We start from the raw sequence: 16,590 nt of genomic DNA on the forward strand, positions 1-16,590 counted from the left end.
CGCATAAGTAGCGGTAAGCCCAACACTCACCTAGGGACGACCGCCTTAAGAAGGCACCTGGACTCCCATCACCGAGCCCAGTGGGAGCAACGCCATCAGAACCCACAAAGCCACACTCCAGGCTCTCACCGTCCAGCCTTTTCTCCTTCTCCTCTCTCCTCACAATTGTCCTCCACTCCACCTTCCATCATGCCGTCCTCACGTTGTTCTGGAAAAACGCAGGCTTCCGTGGCCCAAATGTTGGAGCGTAAAAAAATTATGACGCTGGATAACCCTCTTGCCCAACAGTTAACTGATAGCCCACCAACTACTGCCATATCAACTAGGGCTGCGCATCTTCACTTACCTCACAATTCAATGCGATTACGATTATTAGGGTCGCGATTCAATACGATTCGATTCCGCGATGCATCACGATGCATCACGATTACTATGGGGACCCTTTTCTAAAGGGGGATCTATGGGGACCCTGCTCTAAAGGGGGAACTATGGGGACCCTTCTCTAAAGGGGGATCTATGGGGACCCTGCTCTAAAGGAGATCTATGGGGAGCCTGGGCCTGCCCTAAAGTGGATCCAGGGGAACTGAGCTCTAAAGGGGGATCTATGGGGACCCTGCTCTAAAGGGGGATCTATGGAATAGATCCCCTTTAGTGCAGGGTCACCAAAGATCCCCCTTTAGAGCAGGCCAGCATCCCCAGAGATCCCCTTTTAGTAGAGCAGGTCCCCCTATAGATCCCCCTTTAGTAGAGCAGGTCCCCTCATAGATCCCCCTTTAGTAGAGCAGGTCCCCTCATAGATCCCCCTTTAGAGCAGGCCACATCAGGTTAGAAGAGTTACCTGATGCTAGTTGTAGTACCGTAGGCCCTGGTAAGGAGGAATGCTGGGCTCTGTAGTCCCCCTAGTTGAAGTATAGCAGGCTCTGGTAAGGAGGAATGCTGGGCTCTGTAGTCCCCCTAGTTGTAGTATAACAGGCTCTGGTAAGGAGGAATGCTGGGCTCTGTAGTTCCCCTAGTTGTAGTATAGCAGGCTCTGGTAAGGAGGAATGCTGGGCTCTGTAGTCCCCCTAGTTGTAGTATAGCAGGCTCTGGTAAGGAGGAATGCTGGGCTCTGTAGTCCCCCTCGTTGTAGTATAACAGGCTCTGGTAAGGAGGAATGCTGGGCTCTGTACAGAGCTACAGAGCCCAGCATTCCTCCTTACCAGGGCCTACTGTACTACAACTAGGGGGACTACAGAGCACAGCATTCCTCCTTACCAGGGCCCAGGGTCCACACAATCCACCCTTGAGCCCAGGGACTGTAATTCTGATTTGAATTGATGCATGCAGGACATCATGTCCACGTGCATGGAGGATTTTAGGGTATAGCATGTCCTTGATGAGAGACACAGAGACAGGCTGATCCCCTGATGGAAATGCTGCAAAGGGATCCATTACACCCTGGGAGGCAGGCATCATGGCAGGGGGGGGCTGAGAAGCAAGCATACCTGGGAACTGTGGAGGTCTGTGCGGCGAGGCCGTCCTGGGCCTGTTCTTTGCCAGACTCCGAGAAGAGGGTGACAGAGGAGGCGATGTCCTGCTGTCAGGGTTCGCCACCACTCTCACAGAATTAGTGTCAGTGGACGCATTAAAGACCCCCCAGCATTAGTGTCAGAGGCTGCATTAATAACCCCCAGCACAGGTGTCAGTATTATTAACCCCCTCTCACACATTGGTGGTCAGTGGCATTGAAAATTAACCCCTTCCATGACCCCCTAATGTGGGGGGAGGGAGTAATAATACTACATTACCACAAATGCAGAAGGGGGGAAGGTGGATTAAAATGTCACTGCGGAGTCGGACAGTGCAAGGTGGGGGATGCGGGGAACTGACACTGACTCCCCCATCCCCCACCTGCATCAGGGAACACACTGGCAATAAGGGAAAAGCTGAGCTTACCTCGCAGGCTCACACACATCACATGCTCCTGGTCGGCTGCTCTCTCCGAGTGCCGGCGGGTGGCCGGGCAGGCGGGCAGACAGGTGGGTGGCCGGGCAGGCAGACAGGCGGGCAGACAGGCGGGTGGCCGGACGGGCAGACAGGCAGGCGAGTGGCCAGATAGGCAGGCAGGCGCGTGAGCGGGCAGCAGGGGGTTCAGGCGGGTGATATCTCAAAAGCTGGCCGCATCCCCGGCCCACCCACACAACGAGTAGCATATGAGATCCTCTCCCTCAGTGTGCTTCCCCTATCCGCCCCCTCACCTGGCTCTGCCGCTCTCCCGATTCTTGTCATCTTCCGCCGTCACATCTCCGGCTGGGAAGGCCACGGCCGCCCCAAACCTTCCTGGGGCCAGAGCACTAATAGCTCCGCTCTCCTCTCCCGCGAGGCCCGGCCGCCACCGCCACTATCATCATGCGCCAGCGCCACCATGACAATCTGTACTGACCCCGCCCCCGTAATTAAGTAATCGATTTTGCAGTCACCCCGAATGGATGCAGAATCGCGAAGGGTCGCATCGCAATGCATCGATTCGGCGATTATATTCAGCAGCCCTAATATCAACTGGTGGACTCAGAGGCCTTTTCGGATATTTGTGGCCATTGGAACACCACAATGGAAGGTCCCAGGAAGGAAATATTTCTCACAGAAGGGCATTCCAGAGCTGTATGGCCATGTTCAGCAGCAAGTGAATGTATCTCTGGCACACAGTGTCGGTGCCAAGATACATCTGACCACAGACACATGGTCTAGCAAACACGGGCAGGGAAGGTATATCACTTTTACTGCCCACTGGGTGAACTTTCTGACGGCCGTCAAGCATGTAACCCGTGGAAACCGTGTATATTTGGTTTTACCGCCACGTATTGCATGCAGGCCTCCCTCTTCTTCTCCTCCTCCTACTCCATCCTCCATCTCCTCCTCGGCTGACTCCTTCTTTTCTGCTGCTACCGATCCTCAGAACCTATTCCACATGCCAGGTGAGATGTTGCCATGCTGTGCTGCGTCTGTTTTGCCTGGAAGCCAAGAGCCACACTGGTCCTGCACTCCTTTCAGCTTTGCGTTCACAGGCAGATCAGTGGCTGACACCGCACAATTTGACAGCATAAATATATACTGTTAATGTACAGCAGTTAAAAGCTGCATTTTGGGGTGTTATTGACAAAAGACGCGTTTTAGGCCGAAAAAAACAGTTGTGCATCCAGCGTATAAATAATTATTTCCAATATATAGCAGTTCACTACTGCATTTGTGAATTTTGGTGACCAAATCTGTGCTCTGGGTCCTCAAATCTGGTGTCCATACATAGTATACATTGTGACAGGAAGTCAGGTATATCTGTGGATGTAGTCACAGACAGGAGATACATTTCCACCTGGTTTAGAAAATTCACCAATTACTATAGGGTGTCGGCTGAAAAGGTAGCCAGGACGGCTTAAGGAAGTTAAAAGGCCTTCAGCTGTTCGGAATGAGAAAGTTAAGGCCTCTATAATTTGTCCAAAGGAAGTCTAAGGATTGCTGCCTCCTGACACCGTGTGGGGAGAGGAGGACAGCCAGATGTGTGCCTCCCGTTGCTGTGTGGGCATGGGAGAAGGGATGCCCCCTGAAGCTGTGTGAGCATGGGGAAGACCTCCTGAAGCGATGTGCGCTGAGGAGGGTAACAAGTGTGAAGACTACTCAAGGTGAGGTCTTGGATCGTTTCTATGTGAAAAGAAACCAATGGACATTTCCTATGCGAAGGGGAAATTAATTAAGATTGAAGACTACTCAAGGTGAGGTCTTGGACTATTTCTATGTGGAAAGAAATAAATGCACTGTTTGCTATGTGAAGAGACAAACAAAGGAATGTGTTCTATGTGAAGAGAAAAGCAAAGGGACATGTTCAATGTGAAGAGGAAAAGGGACATGATCAATGGACATTTGTTGTGTGAAGAAAAAACATGGACTATTGAGTGTCTGCTGTAGGATCAGCAAAGTTTGCCCAACAGTAGGTTGGAGACAGACTCCGTAGGTAGGTTCCTGTATGTGAGAAGGTAGCCGCCCACAGTGGCAAGGATTTATTTTGTGTTTTATTTTTATTTTGATGTTTTGACGCTTGCACTTGTGTGAAGTAAATTGCAAGAATAAACCAAACTGTTGTTTGCAACCACTTCTCGGCTATCTCCCTGTGTAAACGCACCCCCCAAAGGGGTCATCCATACCCGCCACCGAGCTAATCTCCCACATATGGTGGAGGTATGCATTGGGCAGAAGCAGAGATCCCTGCAAAGAAGTGCATATGTTCTATGAACTTTGTCTGGTGCATGAGATTGCACAATCTATGTGTGCAGGAGAGGAGATCCTGCAAGAGAGAAAACTACTTGTTTTAAAGAGACAGTGGTCTCAAAATTTTTGATGAACTTTGTCTGGTGCATGAGATTGCACAAACTGTGTCTGAAGGAAAGGAGATCCTGCAAGAGAGAGAAATTACTAGTTTTAAAGAGACAGTGGTCTCAAAATTTTTTTGCTGGACTGTGAAAAATTTATTGTGGAGTTATTGAAGATGGGGCGATCAAAACGCCTGAAAGATGCAAAGATAGCTGAAATGAGAGACCTGATTCTATGGATGGAGGGAATTTTACCGTCTGAACGAGCCCCATCCATGCCTGAATGGAGTCTGCTAAAAAGAGAAGTTGTTGTTCCTAGCAACACTGAGGCAAATGCGGATTTTCAGCGGAGCTTTGCAGCTCAACAAAAGGCTCACCAAGAGAGCATGGCAGGCTGGAAAAAGAGACGCCAGCAGCAAATGCAAGCCATTGGTTTGGAGGAAACCGAGTATGTGTGCAGGGCTGAGCTGGATGAATTGCAACGGAAAATGGAAGAAAAGGAACACGCCCTGGAGTTGCTTAGGATGGAGCATAGAAACTTGCAGGCTCAGGTGATACAGTGGGAAGAATCCACTGCTCTTCTTTTTTCCGAGTTACAAAAACGTAGAGAGAGTATAATGGAGAAAGATACCATCCACATGGAAAAGGAAATTGAAATTCAGACTTTGCAGAAGCAAAGTATGTGTGATATGTTGGAGTTGCGTAATCAGCGGGAAAAAAGTCTTCAGTCTTTGGAAGCTACAAAAATAGACCTGCAGGATGTGCAGGAACAGAATGTCGCTCTGAAAACGACATTGTCTCTCAGCTACAAGGAGAAAAGTGAGAGAGAGGCTAAATTACTGAGTACGTATGAGCTCACCACTTTGAGCAATGTGGTAGATGAATTGTGTACGGACTGTGAAAGTTGGAAAGATGAAGCCCAACGTGTCCAGCAGCAGTTAAAGAAGAAAGAAGCCTGTGTGGCAGAATTACATTCTCATTCCCAGAAACTAGCCAATGAGGTGAAGGCTCTTATGCAGGGAAAAGGAGATTCTGAACACAAGAGAAAAAAAGTAGAGGCACAGCTGCAGGAATCGCAAGTCAAGGTGTCAGAAGGTGACCGATTGTGTGCTAAGCTGTCAGAGAAGGCAAACCGACTGCAGGTTGAGTTGGACAATGCCCAGAAGCTGTGGAGGAATGCGGCGCCGCACCGGAAGTGACGAGAGGGGCCGGTGCAGGCGCATTCTAGGAGAAGAGGACGCGGAAGAAGACACAGAAGAGGATCGCGCCGGCTTCAGCTGCCCACAAGAGAGATGGCAACGCTGTGGAAGAAATTTTATAAGTGAGTATTTCTTCTGGCAGGTAAGTGCGAACCGGGACAGATCAGAGGCTAGCCATTGTGGAATGTACTAGCCCTGACTGTCCCGGGGGAATGTTCACTGAAAATTTTTTTCTGTGCCCGGAACTCCGCTTTAAGACTAGCACAATTGAGTTGCCTATGGATCACGGTCCTCCATGGTGGATAGGACAGACGGTCATGCAGGACAAACTTGAGAAAGAGCAAAATAATGCCAAAAATGCAGTTAAAGAATGTGTATATGAGATGAGGGACAAGTTGTCTGACATTTATGAGAAATCTGTCAATGAAGATGACAGAAACAGTTTCACCCTGAAGCTTGAGGATACTAGGAGGCTTATCATTGAGAGTCAAGAGAAGTGCCTGACACATGCGTGCCTGGAAAACTGTGTCCCAACCCTAGGGTTGAAACAAGAGGGGGGGGTATGTGACAGGAAGTCAGGTAAATCTGTGGATGTAGTTACAGACAGGAGATACATTTCCACCTGGTTTAGAAAATTCACCAATTACTATAGGGTGTCGGCTGAAAAGGTAGCCAGGACGGCTTAAGGAAGTTGAAAGGCCTTCAGCTGTTTGGAATGAGGAAGTTAAGGCCTCTATAATTTGTCCAAAGGAAGTCTAAGGATTGCTGCCTCCTGACACCGTGTGGGGAGAGGAGGACAGTCAGATGTGTGCCTCCCCGATGCTGTGTGGGCATGGGAGAAGGGATGCCCCCTGAAGCTGTGTGAGCATGGGGAAGACGTCCTGAAGCGATGTGCGCTGAGGAGGGTAACAAGTGTGAAGACTACTCAAGGTGAGGTCTTGGATCGTTTCTATGTGAAAAGAAACCAATGGACATTTCCTGTGTGAAGGGGAAATTAATTAAGATTGAAGACTACTCAAGGTGAGGTCTTGGACTATTTCTATGTGGAAAGAAATAAATGCACTGTTTGCTATGTGAAGAGACAAACAAAGGAATGTGTTCTATGTGAAGAGAAAAGCAAAGGGACATGTTCAATGTGAAGAGGAAAAGGGACATGATCAATGGACATTTGTTGTGTGAAGAAAAAACATGGACTATTGAGTGTCTGCTGTAGGATCAGCAAAGTTTGCCCAACAGTAGGTTGGAGACAGACTCCGTAGGTAGGTTCCTGTATGTGAGAAGGTAGCCGCCCACAGTGGCAAGGATTTATTTTGTTTTTTATTTTTATTTTTTGACGCTTGCACTTGTGTGAAGTAAGGTCTCATGCACACTGGACGTTTTTGGAGCTGCTGCTAGCAGCGTCAGACGTTTTTTTTTTTGCAGCTTCAGAACGCCCATCCATGTTATTCTATGGCCTCATGCACACATAGAGCTTTTAGGAGCTCCAAGTGGCATAGGCATTTTACAGCTCCAAAAAAAACCACAGGAACTGTGCGTTCTGGAGCTGCAGCGTCAAGCTGTAAAAACGTCTGACGCTGCTAAAGGCTGAATAACGTTGCTTAACGTGCGTTAAGCCATGTTATACGTTTTTTTTTTTCTTCCATTCAAAATCAATGCTTCCCTATGGGAGCCTATTGATTTGAATGGAAGTCGCACCGCAAGTCGGATCAGGATGACAGGACGACTTGCGCTGTGAGAATCTTGAGGGGGAACTCCATGCCAAAATGGGGAAAAAAACGGCGTGGGGTTCCCCCCAGGTTCCAAACCAGGCCCTTCGGCACCCTTGTTAAAGGGGGCTTCCAGATTCCGATGAGCCCCCTGCCCGCAGACCCCCACAACCACCGGCCAGGGTTGTGGGGATGAGGCCCTTGTCCTCATCAACATGGGGGCAAGGTGCTTTGAGGTGGGGGGTGCAGAGCCCCCCCTGCCCCAAAGCACCCACACCCCCCCCATGTTGAGGGCGTGTGGCCTGGTATGATCCAGGGGGGGTGGGGCCGCTCGCTCGTCCCCTCCCCTTTCCTGGTATGCCGGGCTGCATGCTTGGATAAGGGTCTGGTATGGATTTTGGGGGGGACCCCACGCCGTTTTTTCGGCATGGGGCTACCCTCAAATTCCATACCAGACCCGAAGGGCCTGGTTTGGAACCTAGGGGGGAACCCCACGCCGTTTTTTTCCCCATTTTGGCGTGGAGTTCCCCCTCAAGATTCTCACAGCGCAAGTCGCGCCGCAAGTCGGATCATCCTGATCTGATCTGCGGTGCGACTTCCATTCAAATCAATAGGCTCCCATAGGGAACCATTGATTTTGAATGGAGGCAGAAAAAACGCTGCTAACAGCTACTGTGGCCAAACGTGCAATAACGCTAATGGAAAAAGCTACTGAAAGCACGTTTTTACAGCTGCTGTTTCCCGGCGTCAAGTAAACAGCTTTGGAGCACGTTTTTATGACGCCCTGTGTGCATGGAGCCATAATTGCAAGAATAAACCAAACTGTTGTTTGCAACCACTTCTCAGCTATCTCCCTGTATAAACGCACCCCCCAAAGGGGTCATCCATACCCGCCACCGAGCTAATCTCCCACAACATATATACTGTTAATGTACAGCAGTTAAAAGCTGCATTTTGGGGTGTTATTGAAAAAAGATGCGTTTTAGGCCGATGAAACAGTTGTGCAGCCGGCGTATAAATAATTAATTTCAATTTACAGAAGTGAAATACAAATTTTCTTTATTTTATTACAAAAATACTTGTTCTTGTTCCACAAACCACTTGTGCATACAGTGTACCAAAAATTTCTGCATAGAAATTAAGAATCAGTGTATTTTGGGCACTAAAAACATTATTCTGGGTCCACAGAGCATTTTTATGACATGGGCACTGCCTTAGCGAACGTAATTGTCGACTACTGCCAGGTAAATTGACACCGGAGAGAGACCAATCTTTCAGCTTGGTGGGTGAAGGCAAATGAGGAGGAGAACATCAGATAAGGGACGTGGGCATAGTCGTGGTGGTGTTGGTGGAGCTCCTGTTGCTGGTAGAGGACATGGCCATTCAGCGCCAACTATCGCTCCAAGTCAAACACCTTCCTCTGGTGCGAGTAGGCGAAATAATCTGCAGCGTTATTTGATAGGCCCAAATGCCGCTCTACGGATGGTGAAGCCAGAACATGTACACGCGATAGTAGATTGAATTGCTGACTGTGCCTCCAGTTCTTTCACAGTATCTAAGACCCAGTCCTCTGCAGAAAACTGCAGCCTATGCACATCAGTCTTCCACCTCACCCCCTTGCAAATCAGCCAAGCAGTCAGAGCCCCAAATCATGCAAGAAAGTCTTATGCTTTTTGATGACTCTGTTGCCAGGGTTTCCCCAGCCCATCCACCTAGCCCTGTCCCAGAAGAGGAAGACCTTGAATGCACTGATGCTCAACCACTATAGTGGGGAAGTCATAATCTTCACATGACTGGCCTAGACAGTTGGTGGTAATAGAGGATTCTATAATCAGAAGGACTGATAGAATAATTTGTCACCGGGATCACCTCAACCGAAATGTTTGCTGTCTCCCTGATGCCAGGATTCAGCATGTGGTGGACCGGGTTGATAAATTACTGGGAGGGGAGGACACGACCCAGCTGTCTTGGTCCACGTTGGAACCAATGGCAGAATATATGGAAGGTGGAGGCTCCATAAGAACCAGTTTATTGAATTAGGCTGAAAGCTGAAGTGAAGGACCTCCAAGGTGATATTCTCTGAAATATTGTCTGTGCTATGTGCAACACAGGAAAGACAGGTGGAGAACAGAGAGCTAAAAGCATGGCTAAAGGGATTTGGGTTTTTTGAGCACTGGGCTAACATTTCATTGGGGTGCCTATATGCTAAAGATGGTTTGCACCTAAATGGAAGGAGGTCTGCTGTGCTGAGGGAGAGATTTATGGGAAGGCCGGAGGAGTATTTAAACTAGGATTGAGGGGGAGGGTAAATTAGATTATAATGGGTCAGACAGGTGAGACAGGGGTCAGCCCCTATTGGTGAGTGGAATGGGGAAAGATGGGAGGAGAGCTATGGCAAAGGATAAGAAGGTTCCCATGTTACAAACAACCATTGGAAATTGTACTGTTTGTACTAAAACATAAAATATGCAAAATAAGTGTGCAAAATGTGACAATGAATTAAAATGTTTGTTCACCAATGCCAGAAGTTTGCCGTGAGTTGGAAGCTCTGGTGCATGAGGAGAACTATGATTTAATTGATAGTGCTGAATCTTGGCTTTATTCTTCACATGACATTAATATTCCTGGCTATGCTCTCTTTTGGAAAGGCAGGGTAAAACAGAGGGGTGGTGTCTGTCTCTATGAAAGAAGTGATCTCAAAGGGAGTGTGAAAGAGGACCTAGTTGATGGAGAGTGTAATGAGTCTGAAGCAGTATAGGTGGAAATGTACATGGGTGTGCTTAACCCAATTATTATCATTGGAGCTTGTTATAGACCTCCCAGTATTAATGAGGAGGTAGAGGCTCAGCTCCTGGCACAGATAAAAGTGCTGCAAGGGCTGGGACAGTGATAATAATGGGGGATTTTAACTACCCAGACATTAACTGGAGTAATGGCTGGAACAGTTAAAGGGCAAAAATGTATAAACCTATTACAAGAAAATTTTATGGTGCAGTTTATTGAGGCCCCGACTGGAAATTATGTTCTTCTGGACCTGGTAATCTCAAACCATGCAGAGCTTATTACCAATATTCATATAAAGAACATCTGGGTAGAACTGACCATAATATGATTTAATTTAATGTTAGCTGTAAGCAACAAACGCATACAGGAAATACAAAAACACTGAACTTTAAGAGAGCAAATTTTCCAAGGATGAGGGCTGCTCTTCAAGACTTAGACTGGGAGGAAATATTGGCATTGATGAACACAGAACAGAAATGGGAATTCTTAAAAAAAACTGTAAGCGAACTCACTGCAAAGTATATTCCAATGGGCAATACGTTTTAAAAGGCTAAAAAAAAAACAATGTGGCTCACGGCCAAATTTTAAAAAGCTATAAATAATAAGAAAAGTGCTTTTAAAAAATATAAAAATGAAAGAACGCCATCATTGTTTAATAGTTACAAAGAATATAAAAGAATATGTAAAAAGGAAATTAACAACGTAAAAATTCAAAATGAACGACAGATTGCTGTTTCTGCTGCTGAGTCCTTTCTTGTATTAGGGGAAGCATGAACTCCAGAGAGAGAAATATAATTTTTCTATTAGTTTATCATATATATATATATATACAGTATATCATTTATTATTATTGGTAAGACCTCATCTGGAATTTGCAGTTTAGTTTTGGGCACCAGTTCTCAAAAAGGATATCAGAGAACTGGAGAAGGTGAAGAGAAGAGCAACCAAACTGATAAGCGGAGATAGGAGGAACTGATAGGAGGAGCTCAGCTATGAGGAAAGAATAGAGGAACTGATTTTATTCTCCCTTGAGAAGAGGAGATTAAGGGGGAATATGATCAACATGTATAAATATATAAGGGGTCCATATAGGGAAATTGGTGTTGAGTTATTCACTTTAAGGTCATCACAGAGGACAAGGGGGCACTCTTTACACCAAGAGGAAAAGAAATTTCCTCTCCAAGTACAGAAAAGGTTCTTTCACCGTAAGAGATGTGAAAATGTGTAATAGACTCCCTCCAGGGGTGGTTCTGTCAGCTCAGTAGATTGCTTTAAAAAAGGCCTGAATTCTTTCCTAAGTGAAATATTATAACTGGGTACTGATATTTATAGGTAAAGTTGATCCAAGGAATATCCGATTGCCTCTCAGGGGATCAGGAAGGAATTTTTTCCCCTGCTGTAGCTGTGGGGTTTTTCGCCTTCCTCTGGATCAACTTTGGGTATAGGATTGTGTATATGGTATTGCATGACTGTCTTATCTTTTTTTTCATTTTTTTTTAATTATTGGTTGAGCTAGATGGACTTTTTTCAGCCTGACTAACTCGGTAACTAATAATGTCTCAAAAGAAAAGGTCAGCTTTCTCTGTGATAAAAGGGGTAGTTTTGCCATACAGATCGATGAGCAAATATGAATAAAGGAAGTAATCTTAGTAGGATTAGATGTAAGATTCCCACCATGAGTTATCAATTGTTTCGGTTTATAGGACTTTCCTGTGGAATTAGGTCTCTTAGCAAGCATGGTCCCAGGTTTTTTCATACATGAACAATACTTATGTTTGGACCAGTGCACTGCTCATTCTAAACTGGTGTTATTTGTGTGTGAAACCCACCTCAGTATGGTTTCAGAGTACCATTTAACCACTTCCTTACCGAGTCATGTAAAATGACGTCGGCAAAGTGGTTGTCTAGATCCGGGCCGCCGTCATATGACGTCGGCCCGTTCTAGCTGCTACTGCGCGCCCCCGGCGTCCCTCGGACATAGCTCATCACTGATCAAGGTAAACAGCCAATAGAAATTGGCTGTTTACCACGTGATCGGCTGTGTCAATCACAGCCGATCACATGAGCGGCTCCAGCACGAGCCGCTCGTTCTCTCTGCAATGCGCGCCCCCGGGGGCGCGCAGAGCAGCGATCGGGGACGAGGCTCATCTCTCGGACAGAGTCGATCCCCGATCTAGGTAAAGAGCCAATGAAATTGGCTCTTTACCACGTGACCGGCTGTGTCCAATCACAGCCGGTCACAAATGTCAACAGAGAACACGGTAACTAGCTGTCACCGTGTTCTCCTCCTCACACACTGATCCTGTGTGAGGAGGAGAGTGTGGTAACAGCTAGTTACCAACTACAGTGCACCCCAACCACACTGATTGCCCCCCCCCCAATAAAGAGCACCTGTCACTAGCCCATCAAAGTACCCGAGTACCTGTCATCAGGTACTCAGATGACAGGTACTCGGGTACTCTGATGGGCTGGTGACAGGTATTCGGGTACTCTGATGACAGGTACTCGGGTACTCTGATGATGGATACTCTGATGACAGGTACTCGGGTACTCTGACGGGTACTCGGGTACTCTGATGACGGGTACTCGGGTACTCTGATGACAGGTACTCGGGTACTCTGATGACGGGTACTCGGGTACTCTGATGACAGGTACTCGGGTACTCTGATGACAGGTACTCGAGTACTCTGATGACGGGTACTCGGGTACTCTGATGACGGGTACTCGGGTACTCTGACAGGTACTCGGGTACTCTGATGACAGGTACTCGGGTACTCTGATGACGGGTACTCGGGTACTCTGATGACAGGTACTCGGGTACTCTGATGATGGGTACTCGGGTACTCTGATGACGGGTACTCGGGTACTCTGATGACAGGTACTCGGGTACTCTGATGACGGGTACTCGGGTACTCTGATGACAGGTACTCGGGTACTCTGATGACAGGTACTCGGGTACTTTGAGTACCTGTCAACGGAGTACCCGTCATCAGAGTACCTGAGTACCTGTCACCTACCCATCAGAGTACCCGAGTACCTTCCACCTGCTCATCAGAGTACCTGACGCCTGAAGTACCCAAGTACTTGCCGCCTGCTCATCAGTACCCATCACTACTCATCAGTACTCATCAGTACCTATCACGTATCAGTACTGATCATCAGTACCCATCAGTACAGTATCACCTATCACCTATCAGTCAGTGAGTACTACTCATCAGTACCTATCACCTGCCTGTCACCTGCCCATCAGAGTACCCGAGTACCTGTCACCTGCCTATCGGAGTACCCGAGTACCTGCCACCTGCTCATCAGTACCAGAGTACCTGTCACCTGCCCAACAAAGTACCCGAGTACCTGTCACCCTTCATACAGCCACCATGTCCAAGTCCAAAAAGGTTTATATACGTCGTCCGTTTAAACCTAAATACCGGTGTTATGGTAGCAGATAGCTGCCATAACCCTGGTATTTTTTTAAACGGTGGACGGTTGGCTTTCCGATAAGGGTGGTCCCAGCAGCGGATTCGCCGTGGGATCACCCTTCCGGGATGGCGGAAGAGGCGCCCCCCCCCTCCCGACGCGTTCCGGTCCTTTTCCTCGCTTACCGGACCCGCCGGCAGCGGGGAAAACGATCCGGTCCCGAATCCTCACAGACAGGATGTCGAGTGAGGGCAAGCTTGCCCTCACTTGACTCTATGGTCTTGGAGGACCGGAGCTACGGAAAATGTTGTTGCCTAGCAACCGGTTTAAAGGTCCTTTTTTTTTTTTTTCATTTTATATTATAATTATTATTATTTTTTTTTTTTCTATCTTTTAGTGTACTTGTGAGATCTGAGGACTTTTTGACCCCAGATCTCACAAAAAAGAGGTCCTGTCGTGCCTATTTCTATTACGAGGAATATTTACATTTCTTTTAATAGAAATAAAAATGATCAATTTTTTTTTTTTTTTAAACGGTGTAAAAATAAAAAATAATAAATAAAATAAATAGTAAAAAAAAAAAAAAAAAAAAAAATTAAAGCGCCCTGTCCCCGTTAGCTCGCGCGCAGAAGCGAATGCATACAGAAACCCCGCCCACATATGTAAACGGTGTTCAAACCACACATGTGAGGTATCGCCGCGATCGTTAGAGCAAGGGGAATAATTTGAGCCCTAGACCTCCTCTGTAACTCAAAGATGGCAACCTGTAGAAATTTTTAAATTGTCGCCTATGGGGATTTTTAAGTACCAAAGTTTGTCACCATTCCGTGAGCGTGCGCAATTTTGAAACATGACATGTTGGGTATCTATTTACTCGGCGTAACATTATCTTTCACATTATGGAAAAAAATTGGGCTAACTTTACTGGTTTATTATTTTTTAATTAAAAAAAGTGAATTTTTTATAAAAAAACTGCGTTTGGAAGACCGCTACGCAAATACGGTGTGATAACAAATAGTGCAATAATCTCCATTTTATTCTCTAGGGTCTCTGCTAAAAAAAAATATATAATGTTTGGGGGTTCTAAGCAGTTTTCTAGCAAAACAACTGATTTTAGCTTGTAAACACCAAATGTCAAAAATAGGCCTAGGCAAGTGGCTAGGATGCATGATGATGCTCCTTGGATGTTCGGCCCCTCTATATGGCTAGGCTGTGAAAAAGTCTCACACATGTGGTATTGCCATACTCAGGAGGAGTGGCAGAATGTATTTTGGGGTGTCATTTTTGCTGTGTACATGCTATGTGTTAGGAATATCCTATAAATTGACAACTTTGTGTAAAAAAAAAAAGTTTTCATTTTTTTCCCACATTTTCCAAAAACCTGTGGAAAAAAATGATATGTTCAAACGACCCATAATGCCTCATAGAATATACGTTGGAGTGTTTGCTTTCCAAAATGGGGTCATTTTGTGGACTTTTCCATTGTATTGGTGCTCTAGGGCCTTGAAAAGTGTGATAGGTAGTAAGAAAGTTTTATGTGTATTTATGCTCCTAGAACGCCTGAATGTGCTTCTTGGACGTGGAGTCTCTTTTTGTGGCCAGGCTGTGTAAAAGTCTCACACATGTGGTATCGCCATACTCGGAAGGAGTAGCAGAATGTATTTTTGGGTGTAATTTTTGCTGTGTACATGCTATGTGTTAGAAATAGCTTATACAGTGGGTACGGAAAGTATTCAGACCCCCTTAAATTTTTCACTCTTTGTTATATTGCAGCCATTTGCTAAAATCATTTAAGTTCATTCTTCTTCCTCGTGAATGTACACATAGCACCCCATACTGACAGAAAAACACAGAATTGTTGACATTGTTGCAGATTTATTAAAAAAGAAAAACTGAAATATCACATGGTCCTAAGTATTCAGACCCTTTGCTGTGACACTCATATATTTAACTCAGGTGCTTTCCATTTCTTCTGATCATCCTTGAGATGGTTCTACACCTTCATTTGAGTCCAGCTGTGTTTGATTATACTGATTGGACTTGATTAGGAAATCCACACACCTGTCTATATAAGACCTTCCAGATCACAATGCATGTCAGAGCAAATGAGAATCATGAGGTCAAAGGAACTGCCTGAAGAGCTCAGAGACAGAATTGTGGCAAGGCACAGATCTGGCCAAGGTTACAAAAAGATTTCGGCTGCACTTAAGGTTCCTAAGAGCACAGTGGCCTCCATAATCCTCAAATGGAAGACGTTTGGGACGACCAGAACCCTTCCTAGAGCTGGCCGTCTGGCCAAACTGAGCTATCGGGGGAGAAGAGCCTTGGTGAGAGAGGTAAAGAAGAACCCAAAGATCACTGTGGCTGAGCTCCAGAGATGCAGTCAGGAGATGGGAGAAAGTTGTAGAAAGTCAACCATCACTGCAGCCCTCCACCAGTCGGGGCTTTATGGCAGAGTGGCCCGACGGAAGCCTCTCCTCAGTGTAAGACACATGAAAGCCCGCATGGAGTTTGCTAAAAAAACACCTGAAGGACTCCAAGATGGTGAGAAATAACATTCTCTGGTCTGATGAGACCAAAATAGAACTTTTTGGCCTTAATTCTAAGCGGTATGTGTGGAGAAAACCAGGCACTGCTCATCACCTGTCCAATACAGTCCCAACAGTGAAGCATGGTGGTGGCAGCATCATGCTGTGGGGGTGTTTTTCACCTGCAGGGAAAGGACGACTGGTTGCAATCGAGGGAAAGATGAATGCGGCCAAGTACAGGGATATCCTGGACAAAAACCTTCTCCAGAGTGCTCTGGACCTCAGACTGGGCCGAAGGTTTACCTTCCAACAAGACAATGACCCTAAGCACACAGCTAAAATAACGAAGGAGTGGCTTCACAACAACTCAGTGACTGTTCTTGAATGGCCCAGCCAGAGCCCTGACTTAAACCCAATTGAGCATCTCTGGAGAGACCTAAAAATGGCTGTCCACCAACGTTTACCATCCAACCTGACAGAACTGGAGAGGATCTGCAAGGAGGAATGGCAGAGGATCCCCAAATCCAGGTGTGAAAGACTTGTTGCATCTTTCCCAAAAAGACTCCTGGCTGTATTAGATCAAAAGGGGGCTTCTACTAAATACTGAGCAAAGGGT

This window comes from Pelophylax lessonae (genome assembly GCF_965119305.1).
Source record: "Pelophylax lessonae genome assembly, chromosome: 4".
NCBI classification, from domain to species: domain Eukaryota; kingdom Metazoa; phylum Chordata; class Amphibia; order Anura; family Ranidae; genus Pelophylax; species Pelophylax lessonae.